General features: G+C 34.0%; 1 long non-coding RNA gene across 1 annotated transcript; it reads right to left on the bottom strand.

Annotated features, from left to right (window-relative positions):
* Positions 1-7,409: 7,409 nt before the first annotated feature.
* Positions 7,410-8,386, bottom strand: LOC134276378 (uncharacterized). The gene is made up of 2 exons (XR_009994026.1): positions 8,225-8,386; positions 7,410-7,764 (listed from the first exon to the last, which is right to left on the bottom strand). It is a non-coding gene; the product is annotated as an uncharacterized LOC134276378 (long non-coding RNA).
* Between the last annotated feature and the right edge of the window lie 5,552 nt (positions 8,387-13,938).

The raw sequence follows: 13,938 nt of genomic DNA, 5'->3' as shown, positions 1-13,938 counted from the left end.
TAGTTAGTAAGTACATAAATATCATATCATTTGATTTCATTTTAAGGCTTTAACATCATAGTTTAAAATATTATGTTCACATTAATATGTAAACCATATCAAATCATGCATTCTGTTTTACATATTATCTTTCTACTTTATTTCAGTATTTTCATTTGTATTCTCAGTCATCACTTTATCAATAATAATTTTTTGCTGCGCACGTGCATTCTATGTAAGGAAGGATATGGAAATAACGAACAGTATAGCCAGAGACTCAGGATTCTTGGGAAAATTAGCGATAAGCTGAGCATGAAAGATCAATTTGTAGAGGCACAAAAAATTCTAGATAGAATTCAGGCCATTCATGATGAGAAGGATGAATTATAGTTTTTTTTTCATTTCTTTTTTCACTTTCAGTCATCTCCCTCCTTCTCTGCTTCGGAAGTATTGGGTGTTTAATTTTGGGTGTATATATGCCACCTGTTCGAGGTGGTGCAATCAGAGAAGACTATCTACAGAGCATGATTGTTAAATTGTTTGTTTTATAATCTTTTACAGGTTTGGTCGGCATAATATCTGTTCTATGTCAACTTTTAGATAGACTTATAAGAACCTTAGAGAAAGCATTTCATTTTTTTAAAGACATTTATCAACATATTAAGCATCTTTGGCTGACAAAAAACAAAATTCAGAAAAGAAAGCTAATTTCAAAACATAAAATGATTAAAAAACGAGAATTACCACCTAGACAAAGGAGACCTCCCAAATTGTATGGCTTTGATGAATATGAATAATGTTCTATAATATAATTCAACTTTGAATATTGAATTTGTTTTGATGTATTAATGCAAAATAAAAAAAAATATTTGTGGTTCCGGTCACCCTACCTTCCCTATTTTTTACTGTCTACAATATTTTTATTTATTTTTCATTCAAAAATATTTGTTTCATAGTCAAAACTTAAGGTTTCTCTACCAATCTTGATAATAGTATATTTATATCTCACTGCATACTTAATTTTCACATGAAAAGCACTCCTAGGTTGTACTTAGAAAATTAAGTTGTACTATGGATGTCTATCTTAAATTACATATACCGGTAAAAAACAACATGCCAGTAAAGGTTTATTGATACTCTTTTTTATAATGAAAACTTCATTCTTTATTTGATCCCATTGACAATACAGTCTTATTTTTCCTTGTGTAACTAGTGCAATTTTTTGTGGGGTTAATTATGAAGGTTATTACATTTTTGAAATTGTTTCTGCTTAAAATTAAAACGAAGAACTTCATGGATGATGATTAATGTTTTTTTGTCTGATGTAATAGGCAATCATTTGATGTACAATTGTAATTGTTGATGTTTTGTTTTATATATGCATGGCATATGTGCCAAAAAGAATTTGGATTTTATATGCAATCATTTGATGTAAATTTATAATTGTTTATTACTTTTTTTTTTATTTTACATGAGATACATACATGTGCCAAAAAATGTTAGATCATACATGATAACAATCATTTGATGTAAATTGTAATTGTTATTGATTATTAAGTGTTGATCTTTCGTTTTTATAAATACGCATGAAGTATATGTCAAAAGAATTTGGATTTTATATGCAATCATTTGATGTAAATTTATAATTATTTATTACTTTTTATTTTGTATTTTACTTGAGACATGTGCCAAAAATGTTTGACCAAGCATGATAACAATCATTTGATGTAAATTGTATTTGTTATTGATTATTATATTTTATTTTAATATTTGGTGGTACCCATAGAAAGTTCTTGTCACAAGGAATACACATATGAAATATAAAAGTCATAGCTCCACTAAATCAAAGTTATGGGCAACGCAGCACTGTTAAGGCCTACTATGAAAAATCAACGGAAAATATATGTGCAAAAGGGGGATATTATTTTAAATTAAATTTATTTCAATTAAGCTGTTTTATTATCACAAAAGGTTAATACATATAGAAGTAGCATAGTATTACCCACTCTGTACTGTATGAAGCTTAAAGCTGAACACGATTCGTAAAAGAAATGTATCCGCCATTTTAGTTCCCGAGACTCGCTACCCTGCAGACCCATATAAATAGGGCAAGAATTAGAGACTGTTCAGTTTAATCAGTGGACATCAGTGTAGGCGAACGTATGCTATACAGGACTTGGTCACGGGAATAATAACGTAATACTTCGTCTAATGCAGGAAAGTAAGATACCAAATAAATTTACAATTATAGGTACATAAGTCAGTGCAGTATACAAACAACATAGATAAACGTAACTGCAATTAAATATAAACAAAGGTAATGCAAGATAACCAGCACGAACACGGGTCGCCATTCCACGCCGATACCTGTGACAATAAAGCAGTCAGGTGTAACAAAGCGACGAGTATACCCTGGTATTGATGTATCGTAGATAATGCTATCAAACATGGCGTATGCCTATTTACGAGTCGTGTTCAGCTTTAATCCTATCGAAAGACAGTCACGTGATGAATGCATAGTACGTGTACTGAATGTAAGTCATTAACAAATTTCAATATCGCAAGGGCATACCCTAGTTGAAATTAAAAATTCAAGCTATTAATTGTTTCTGCACACTTTGTAGTTTCTGAAAAGTGCTGCTGCTTTGAATAGAATTCGCGTTTTAATAGATAAATTTTCAAGTAAATAGGCCAATGTCAAAAAATATTAGACTTTTACCAAATATTTTGTGTACTTATGAAATCACGCCTTCGATTTAAAGAAAGCAGCAGCACTTTTCCAGTTAAGGATAATATCCTTTATCTATATTCAAAAAATGATTAAGATCTATGCAGTGTATGCCCTTGCGAAAGTACGATTTTATGGTGCATCTCGATGTAAAATATACGTAACATGTACATAAAAACACGACATAATAAATAAAATACATTCTCTTGAAAGTTAATGAATAATCGCACTAAACAAAGGATCTACATTGGTATTAATCAACTATTTAAAACCTGTGAATAATTATTATAAAACGCATTTTCTGTGTTATAAAATTCCTCAAACTGCCTCTCACAGTACATGAAATACGTCATGTTTACCAAAATGACGTCATATATACAAGTTCTTCGCAATCAGTACTTTGTTTAAAACTAGCTACACGTGATTTACCTAGCATCGTTTTTAATGCATTGAAACGTTTTATTGTTGTTAATCATGCTAATACAGTTAAAAGTTGCAGATAATTTCATTTTCAAGTATTATGAGAAATACATAAAAGTCATATTTTTGTGTGACATCACAGTAAACTTTTCCCGTATAAATTAGGCCACGCCCCATAATTCAAGCCTTAACAATGCTGCGAAGGTGAAAGTTTTTGTGACGGACGGACAGACTGACAGACGAATGAGATTTAATGTCCCCTCACTTTCGCGAAAGCGGGGGACAAAAAAATCATATTTCTTTTTAAAAACCGCCGAAACACTCTCTGCCTCCATAATAACACTTGATTGAAATAGTCAAAAGTGGTCTAGAGTGTCGAGCCCTGCTAAATTTACGACAGGCTTGGTTGATAGATGTCTTTTATCAAAATCATGTTACTAGGGACAATGTCCCACTGACATCATCCCCTGTATCGCCTCCCTTGGACAGCGATCGGCATGTTACGATTTATTGTGGTCTCTTCCCTCAGACCACCGGAAGTTTCGCAGATCCGCTTTCTCACAGAACTTCAATTAAAATAGCATTTACGGTAATTGTCACATCCGCTCTTGTTCCTGAAAGAATTTCACTTCAAAGACTGCTTCAGATTTTCTGTCATCGGCAACAATAAATCTATTTCTCCTCAAACAAAGTATAAGGCATTGCATCAACTTCCCGCCTTAATTTCTTTAATATGTTTCAACGATTCAACAAACTCTCACTATGAAAGGACACAAAGAAAATGCATCAAAACTCTGACATTGAGTTTGCAGACGAAATTCCACCAAACCAGGAAGTTTCCAAGACCTGGATCTAACAATTGCCTTACCAGAGAGCAATGATAGCGGCATCACCAGATACTCATCAGGAGTTTCAAAAATTAAAGCCATTTTAGAGCAGAGATTGGTCTTAGCCAAAAGAAGAGAAAGTCTCAGACATGGCATCCAAACAGGGAAATTCCCGACTTGGTTCCACACCAGGTTCGTTTGTACCCTGAACCTCCTCGCCAAAGACGACAAGAACAATTTTGAGACATTCTGGTAGGAGACAATAAGAACCCAGACCAAACAAATGGCCCAAACTGTTTTGGACTACATCGAATCGAAAAAAAAATCATAGGAATTAGACAGCAATTCCGTGAGGAATGAAGCCTTGCAGGAAATAAGACGCAATTCTTATGACTTTGAAAAACACAAGTTTGACGAACAAATAACCAGAATTCATAAGAAACAGATTACTGAAATCCAAGATTTCAGAAATAGACTGGCTACCGTGACTCAAACTAGCCAAAATGCGCGCGACCAGTCCCGGCTAGGACGCGGGAGACCGTTTCGCAGCCGACCTACGGGACGCAGATAATTCAGGACGAAACCGTATGAACACTAATAGTGTTAAGACAATGTGACAATATCTTAATCATCTGGATTAGTCTACCCTGTACTGATTCATTTGTGACAATAACGCTTACAATTTAAAGTGATTGGAATTTTAATTCACTCTCAAGGTACAAAGTGCTAAAAACTTTTCACTATTGACACTTAAGTTAGAGTAATAATCAATATTACTTGTACGGTCAATTTAAGACTAAAATATAATATTATACTTGCATACCATTGTTTATATTCTTTATCTGTATACCTTTCAAAAATAAGGCATCAATATTCATTAGTCTCATCATAAAAATGAGGCATATCTAGAACCACGTGATATTCCTAGCTTCAGTTAAATCGTCCAAGAACAGCCTGTCGCAATATATATTGTTTCCTCTATTACAACGATCAGTCGTTTAATAGACAAGATTTTTAAGCTTTCACTCTACACAAAGTTCTTAACATTGAATTCTCCCCTATTAAAATGGCTAGACGTTTTAAAAGACGGAAAAAAATACAAAAAATCACAAGAGATCTCAAACCTCTTTATTGGATATGAAAAATGTTCACAAAACATATGAGAGTCGCTCGCAGAAATAAGTACTTAATTTATCCAAGTACACAATCAGTCGTCACGAATACTGTGCACTTTCCAAAGGCTTGAAATTCATATTAACTCCCCAAAAGAAAAAGTATCAAAAAAGTTAATTTAAATGACGAGTTTGCCAGATGCAAGTATCACTATGATAAGGGAGAAAACTCCCCTATACAGAAAACCAACGGGTCACAAACCCCCACTCGCTTGTAAAACTCTAGAACAATACATTGACAAAACGAAATTAGAATTATCATCATTCCAATCAGGAAAATACACAACAATACTCTAAACTAGAAAGAGAAGCACTTAATTCTCTGAGAAATAATAACAATATTGTTATCAAAAAAGCGGACAAAAGCAACACAATTGTTATTATGGACAAAGACTTGTATATCTCAGAAGCATTGCGCCAATTACAATCCAAACATTACATGCCTGTTGAAAAACACAACTTGCATAAAATGATACAAAATAAAATCACTTAAATGCACTCCAACGGAACAATAGATAAAGACACGTATCATTTTTCCAAGCGATAACAGACCCTCATTAAAATGCGGTCATCTTGACTTGCTCCCTAAAATACACAATAATCAAAGACAATGTACGAGATGCCCTCATGAAAGGCCAATGCAGCATCAGACAGCTACCACCTGGTCGCCAAATTATTTCACAGTGCGATACGCCAACACGTAACATAGGCGCTTTCTGTGATTATTTTCTCATTCCTATCGTACAAAAACAATCAACATATATTAAGGACACTACAGATTTCATCAGCAGAAATGAAACCTGTTATGTCCACTATACCGGTGTTCGTACCATACTGGGTTCATCATTTAGATTTAACGCATGCTTTCCGTTTTGTGTATTGGCCAGTTACCATGATGTTTTGTAGACTAGTTGAATAAACCATAGTCAGTTAATATTGTGTGTGTTTCACGAACCCTATAAACAGAGTGATAAACATAACATTTGGCGACGAGAACTGCAAATACTGGTACTATGGCTGTCTACGGGAAAATAGAGAACTACGAGTTCGACATGAATTGGGATGAGTATATTGAAAGTTTAGAACATTTTTTAACTCCCAATGGAATAGACGATAATGACAAAAAGAAGTCCATGTTATTGACAGTATGTGGTCAGAGAATGTACGGACTTATTCGTAATTTAACGTACCCGGAAAAGCCATCTGATAAATCCTATGCAGAATTGAAAACGTTGATAGCGCAACACTTGAAACCAAAACCACAAGTGATTGCGGAGCGATTTCGATTTAACCAGAGAAATCAGGGAAAACAGGAAACAGCTAGTCAGTATATTGCTGAACTTAGAAAGTTAAGTCAACATTGTGATTTTAGTGAGTTTTTGAATAAAGCATTACGTGATCGTTTAGTGTGTGGTCTTTCATCAGTGGCAACCCAGCGGAAATTATTAGCTGAGGACAAATTAGAGTTAAAGAGAACCGTGGACACGGCAATTTCTATGGAACTCGCTGAGAACGAAGCCCGCAAACTAAAGGCTGACGCTCGGGATGCTCACGGACATGAAACTGTACACAAGGTTAGTGTCGTAAAGAGTAAACCTTGCTACAGGTGCGGGAAGACTAATCACACACACGAAAACTGCTTCTACAAGACAGTAAATGTCACAAATGTCAGGAAATGGGACATATACATAAAATAAGCTCGAAAAAGAAATCTGTGCAACACAAGAAACAAAAGAAGTCCAAGTTAAATTTTGTGACCGAAAACCAGGACTGTTCAGATGACGACAATGAAAATGAACATTGGCCTATTTTCTCACTGTCAGGGGAAAACAGAGGAGTCAAAGCAATGAAGATTTCTGTAACACTGAAATATGTACCAATTAAAATGGACTTGGACACTGGTGCCTCTATTTCAGTGATATCGGAACAGTTGTACCATACTCACTTACAAAACAAAGTGACATTGTGTCCTAGTGAGGCTATTCTGAAGACTCATTCAGGTGAACTGTTAGGAGTGTTGGTTGAAGTGAAAGTGAATGTGAAGTATCATACACAGATGAAAACTTTACCTGTTGTTGTTGTGAAAGGTGTATTTAAGATAAGGGGATAAATACCCTAAAATGGGTTATTATGCCTCCGTAAACGAAGTTTCGGGGGTATATAGTTTTTGTCGTGTCTGTCTGTCTGTCTGTCTCTCTGTTTGTCTGTTTGTCCGCAAAAACTTTAACCTTGGCCATAACTTTTGATTTAGTGGAGCTATGACTTTCATATTTCATATGTGTATTCCTTCTGACAAGACCTCTCTTTGAGTACCACCAAATTTGAACTTTTGACCTCGACCTTGGAGTTTGACCCACTTTTACATAAAAATTTTAAAATTGTACTTTGGTCATATCTTTTGAACAGTAGACACCAGGACATTTATACTTCACATATGTAATGTTTGTTAAAAGACCTTTCACTGGATACCAAACAACCTTGACCCTTTGACCTTGACCTTGTAGATTTCCATACTTGTGAAAAAACTTTAACCTTGGCCATAACTTCTGAACGGTAAGGGATAGGGCTTTCATACTTCATATATGTAATCCTTGTGAGAAGACCCTTCATTGGATATGAAGATCCTTGACCATTTGACCTTAACCTTTGAGCTTGACCTACTTTAGAAAAGCAAATCTTGACCATAACTTTTAAAGAGTTAGGGCTAGTGCTTTAATACTTTACATATTTGATTGTTATGACAAGACTATTCATTTGATAACAATAACTTTGACCCTTTGACCTTGACCTTGGAGTTTGACCTACTTTTAAAGAAAATTTTTAAAATTTTACTTTGACCATATCATTTGAACAGTAGACACCAGGACTTTTATACTTCACATATGTAATGTTTGTTAAAAGACCTTTCAATGGATACCACCAACCTTGACCCTTTGACCTTGACCTTGTAGATTTCCATACTTGTGAAAAACTTTCACCTTGGCCATAACTTTTGAACAGTAAGATATAGGGCTTTTATACTTCATATATGTAATCCTTGTGAAAAGACCCTTCATTGGATATGAAGATCCTTGACCCTTTGACCTAGACTCTTTGACCTTGACCTCTGAGATTGGCCTACTTTAAAAAAGCAAACTTGACCATAACTTTTAAAGACTTAGGGGTAGTTCCTTTCATACTTTACATATTTGATCCTTATGACAAGACCTTTCATTTGAAAACAATAACTTTGATGCTTTGACCTTGACCTTGGAGTTTGACCTACTTTTTAAGAAATTAAACGTTAATCATAACTTCTAAATTGTTAGGGCCTGGGCTTTCTTGCTCTACATAATATTTTGTGTGGCAAGACCTTTCTTTTGATACTAATTACATTTACCTTTTGACCTTGACCTTGGAGATTTTTGTACTTATTAAAAACCTTTAACATTAGCTTACTTTCAAATTTCACAATTGTTTTTCAGTGAGAATACCCTACTTTTGGTACCAATTAATTAAATTTGCATTTAATAAAAGTTTAATCTTTGCTATGTTGCCATACGGGGGCATCAGTGTTTTACAAACACATCTTGTTTTTACTACTGAAAATTTTTATGAATTTTGGATAATTTCAATTTTTGCGCGTTTCTTTTTACAAACTAAAAACGTCCGCAAAAATAGAAATGATCAGAGGATGATTGTTAGGCTAACGTTTTCATACATGACAAACCGATGTAAAAAACACGTTTTACTGTTTTTTTAATCATTTACCATTCATCATACAGTACATGTATTCACGTTATTAATTTCTTGTTAAGAAAACTGCTTGGGTGAGAATGCATTCCCAATCCGATTTCATTACAGGCCAAGTTGATAAAATATTTTATACACAATTCTGGTAATTTTTTGTCCCCCGCTTTCGCGAAAGCGAGGGGACATTAAATCCTATTCGTCTGTCCGTCACAAAAACTTTAACCTTGTCCATAACTTTTGATTTAGTGGAACTATGACTTTCATATTTCACATGTGTATTCCTTGTGACAAGACCTTTTTTTGGGTATCACCAAATCTGACCTTTTGACCTTGACCTTGGAGTTTGACCCACTTTTACACAAATATTTCAAACTTTTACTTTGGCCATAACTTTTGTATAGTAGGTACTAGGACTTTCATATTTCACATATGTATTGCTTGTGGCAAAATCTTTCATTGGATAACAACAACCTTGACCTTTTGACCTTGGAGATGAACGTACTTATGGAAAAAACTTTAAATTGACCAGAACTTTTGAACGGTGGGGGCTAGGGCTTTTGTACTTTACATATGTAATCCCTGTTAGAAGACCTTTCATTGGACACCAATAACTTTTACCCTTTGACCTTGACCTTGGAGTTTTAATTACTTTTAACAACTTTAACCTTGGTCACAACATTTAACCATTAGATAGTCGGACTTTAATATTTCACATATGTATTCCTTGTGGCAAGACATTTCATTGGATATCAACAACCTTGACCTTTTGACCTTGGAAAGTTACGTACTTATGAAAAATCTTTAACCTTGACCATAACTTTTGAACGGTGGGGGCTAGGGCTTTCGTACTTCACATATGTTTTCCTTTTGAGAAGACCTTTCATTGGATATCAACAACTTTTACCCTTTGACCTTGGAGTTTTAACTACTTTAAAAAAAAACTTCAACTTTGAACACAACTTTAAAACGGTAAATACTAGGACTATTATATTTTAAATATGTATTCTTTGTGGCAAGTCCTTTCATTGGATATCAACAACTTTGATCATTTGACCTTGACCTTAAAGATTTACGTACTTATGAAAAAAACTTTAACCTTGACCATAAATTTTGAACAGTAATGACTATAGGGCTTTCATACTTCACATATGTAATCCTTGTGAGAAAACTTTTCATTGGATATCAACAATTTTGACCCTTTGATCTTGACCTTGGAGTTAACCTACTTTTAAACAAGAATAGATATGGGTTACCCCATATCCGAAGATATCCGACTGTTAGATTTATGATGTTTAACAGTGTTTATAATGACGTTAATAAAAAAAACTGCACTGTCTAATTATGGAACTGTTGTAAATATCGTGATTCCATAGCATTATGGTCACCCAGTCTCCGAACAAACAGTACACATAGCCTGCATGTACCTGTAGCCTTGGTCTACACACGTGCAATGGAGCTGTCACACGCATCCAGCGAGCTCGGAGAAACACGTTTTGTTTTGCCGAGAAGTTACGGTGTCAGACAAAACTTTTCTTTTCTGATTAATAAAAATTATACAATCCCTGTTGAACTTCATATAGTTTGTTCTTACATTTGCATCTGCAACAACTTGTGTTTAATTAAACTGAAAACATGGAAAACCTTTTTCGTTATGAAAATAACTGAAATATACTAATATATTTGTCGCAGAAATTACTTACATTGTTCAAGTTCTATATATAATGGTATGCTGAACTTCAACACGAACCCGAATCTCCAACCCATGCAGTTCTCGTTTTGCCACACATACCCTACAGTTTACAAAGTGTACACACGAGCAGGCCAGGGATTGAAAATTCCGTCATTTAATAATAAACACACACACAGAATGATTAATTTTTTCTTTAAGAACAAATTGTATGATAATTAACAGACTATAAACATGTATTTAATACAATTGTTGATATAGTATTATCAATTCATTGGTGAAAAGATATGAATCGAAGAATGACCTAATTATTCCCTGTTATCAAACACGTAAAAAAAAAGGCTGAGGAGGGAGCGAGCGTAGGAATATTTATATTTTTTATTTGCATTTCGGGGGGAAAGTGACTTTCTAATGATATTTTGACGTTATTTTTGATTTCTTTAACGTATGACATACACAACTTTACTCTTATCATGAACAATAATGTTGTATCTACTTATCATGATGGAATTATTTTGGTCGGACCAATATGTGTGAGCTGCCGCTGAAAACAATTATATATCTTGCAAAGATAGTATGCATTGATCGAATATATAGAAAACTTTTTACTTTGGCCATAACTTTTTAATGGTCAGGATTAGGGTTTTCATCATTTAAAAAATTAACTTCAATGTTACTTTCTAAATAAATGACATATGATAGGATGTTCATATTACACACAATATGTCATAAAGATAACATCTCACCCACAAAGACACCAAAAGCGGGGGACCACAATTCTTTGAATTTGCTTGTTTGTTTTGTATGTTACCAATCTTAAGTCATGTTTTTTTTTTCAATGTTGCAAAATATGTATGGGAAGAAGAATACAATGAGGATAATTGCCTGACAGCTGGGGATATGCCCGAACGTTTTTCAATTTGTGTTGAAATAGAAAACAATTGTTTCAAAAATGTTTAGTTAATCAAAAACATTTTCTTCATCTCCAAAGGAAAAAAAAATAATGCACAAAGTTTAGCTCACCCAACTACTTTTGAATGACTGACTTAAAAGAGCTGTATTTTGATTGGTAAACAATGAAAACTCAGTGTAACATTCATTTTGGATCAAACAAAATGTCCTGGACATATTATGTATACAATCAGGGTTCTCCATCATTTGAAATGTTACTGTGTTGCAGAGTTTACGCGAAACACAAAAATTTCGCGATATTTTCGCGGTAAAATTCGCAACTGAATCACTATTCATTATAATTACAAAAGAATACATACACATGCTTTTTAAAAATTGATAATCCGTTACACAAATGGTATGACCGTGTATATTCATAAAAGTAAAAACACGTTTTCTAAAAAGCAGAGGAAATTCTGGTCAATATTGCCGAACTACTTGTACTTAACATTTTTGAAGGTAATTTTGCCGTGATTACTTGTCCGTTGTCTTGATCGAATTAGCGAACTTCAGAATGGTAAAATACTTTAAGAGTTCCTTGAACATGTTGAAAATTTTAAGCTATTTATTTACATTAATGGAATGACTTCGGTACGATGTTAAATTTGACTGTCAGAGCTTCATGTTAAATAATTCTAGAGCCGTGGGTCTATAGAAAAGACATATCTAAATATTTTTATTTAAAAAAATATAAGCATTTTTAGCAACTACCAATTAACCGTTATGGAAGTGCGAAAAAAAAATCTTTCTCTGTGTTCCCTGATGCGTTAAGTCCGGCGAGGGTCTAGGAGATAATTAATTAGCAAGGTAAAGCCCTTGTAATTTAATGCTCCACCGTTTAGAATTGAAAGACGGTCGAATTGTTTGATTTAAGATTTACTTAGAGAGACTTAATTTACATGTTTAGATTTTCTAATTATCACAGATTTTACTGTGTCGGCAAAATATTTACTGTGTCGCACGCATATAATTTTAATCGTTACTGTGTCTGAGAAAAATTTACTGTGTCGGGAGCAACACAGTAAAACAGCTCATGGAGAACCCTGACTGTATACATGCTTCTTTTGAGGAGGTTTCCATTTTATTGTTGTCTAGGGAATCAACCATTAATAGGTTTCAGAAAAAGTGCTACATGTAATAGCAATAAGTAATAGCGTGGACTACTTCATCATCTGTTTTGGCTATACATGTATATGAATTGAAGGTTTCATTCAATATTCAAAATTTCATAATTGTACAATTTCTTAATACCCCTTGCCAATTTCTTTGTTTTGTTAAGAACTCAAAATGGAATGAAATTGTGTTGGAATTGTATTCGGCGCGCCAATCTCATCCCAGTATCACAAAAGTATTTTCTACCAGCATTTAAAAAATCGAATGACAGTGATTTTCTTTATTATTTAAGCGTTGTCGCTTATATTCAAGTCGGCAGTCCGAGCCCGATTGAATTTCGTTTTAGGTGGTGGATCCAGAAAAATTTCCCTAGGAGGTGGTGGCTCATATCGCAAAGGGAAAAAGTCCAAGGGATAGCTTTAGTAAATTTACTATTTAAGTTTAAATGCCGTAATTTATTTTTGTAAATATAAGGCCGATATTAAAGTGTAATTCTCCCCTAAGTAAGGAAAGGGCCATATTTTATTTATTCGCAGGCCAATCATTTTAACCAATCATTTTTAAAAGGAAAATCATTTGTCATTTATATCAATATTTACCGCGATCCTGGAATCAACCCCTGAACACGTTACAGGGAGAAACTTTTGTGAAAGAAATGGCTTTGCTATCAATAGCCCTTTTAAACAAACTTTGATCAGAAAAATACCTTATAAATTTATTGAAAAATACTGAACAAGATGTCTTATATTTTTTGCTATATCATTCTAAAGTTACAGCGTGATCAAAACAAACCTTACCTTTTTGACTCTGTTTAATCGCGTCATTTTCTTTTTTATTCAACTCAAACAATCTTCCTTATAGAGCATCAATGAACATAACTTTAAAAAGATGTGAACAAAGTCTGAAAGAGACCGTCATTAAAATAAACACATATCAGGCGATTTTTGTATTGGAGATTAAGAAAATCGTGAAAACATATGTTTTATGAGCAAGTTCGCTACTCTGGAAGTATACATAAGTATATCAGGGACGCTGAAACCATACAATCCAGTACAATGAAAGATAAACGAGACTGTCGAATCCATTACAACTACAGTTACCGCTCAGGGTTTGGAAAGCTTAAAGGCAGCCGACCTGATACCAAAGTCAGCAAACGATAGCAGTTATTTATGATCATTCTGGAGAAAAGGGCCTTCTATGGGATGTAATTAGATGTAGATGTAACGAGTGTCAGAGAGGTCGTTCACCTTATCTTAATTCTTCGCCCGTTATGCAATTTATCTCATATTTCCCACTATTGTTGATGCCCTGGCATACTCTCCTAACTTG

This window comes from Saccostrea cucullata, unplaced genomic scaffold (genome assembly GCF_032062105.1).
Source record: "Saccostrea cucullata isolate Sc308-1 unplaced genomic scaffold, CSIRO_AGI_Scuc_v1 ctg2073, whole genome shotgun sequence".
In the NCBI taxonomy this organism is placed as follows: domain Eukaryota; kingdom Metazoa; phylum Mollusca; class Bivalvia; order Ostreida; family Ostreidae; genus Saccostrea; species Saccostrea cuccullata.
The sequence above is the reverse complement of the archived record's forward strand: the minus strand, read 5'-3'. Positions and strand labels throughout refer to the sequence as shown.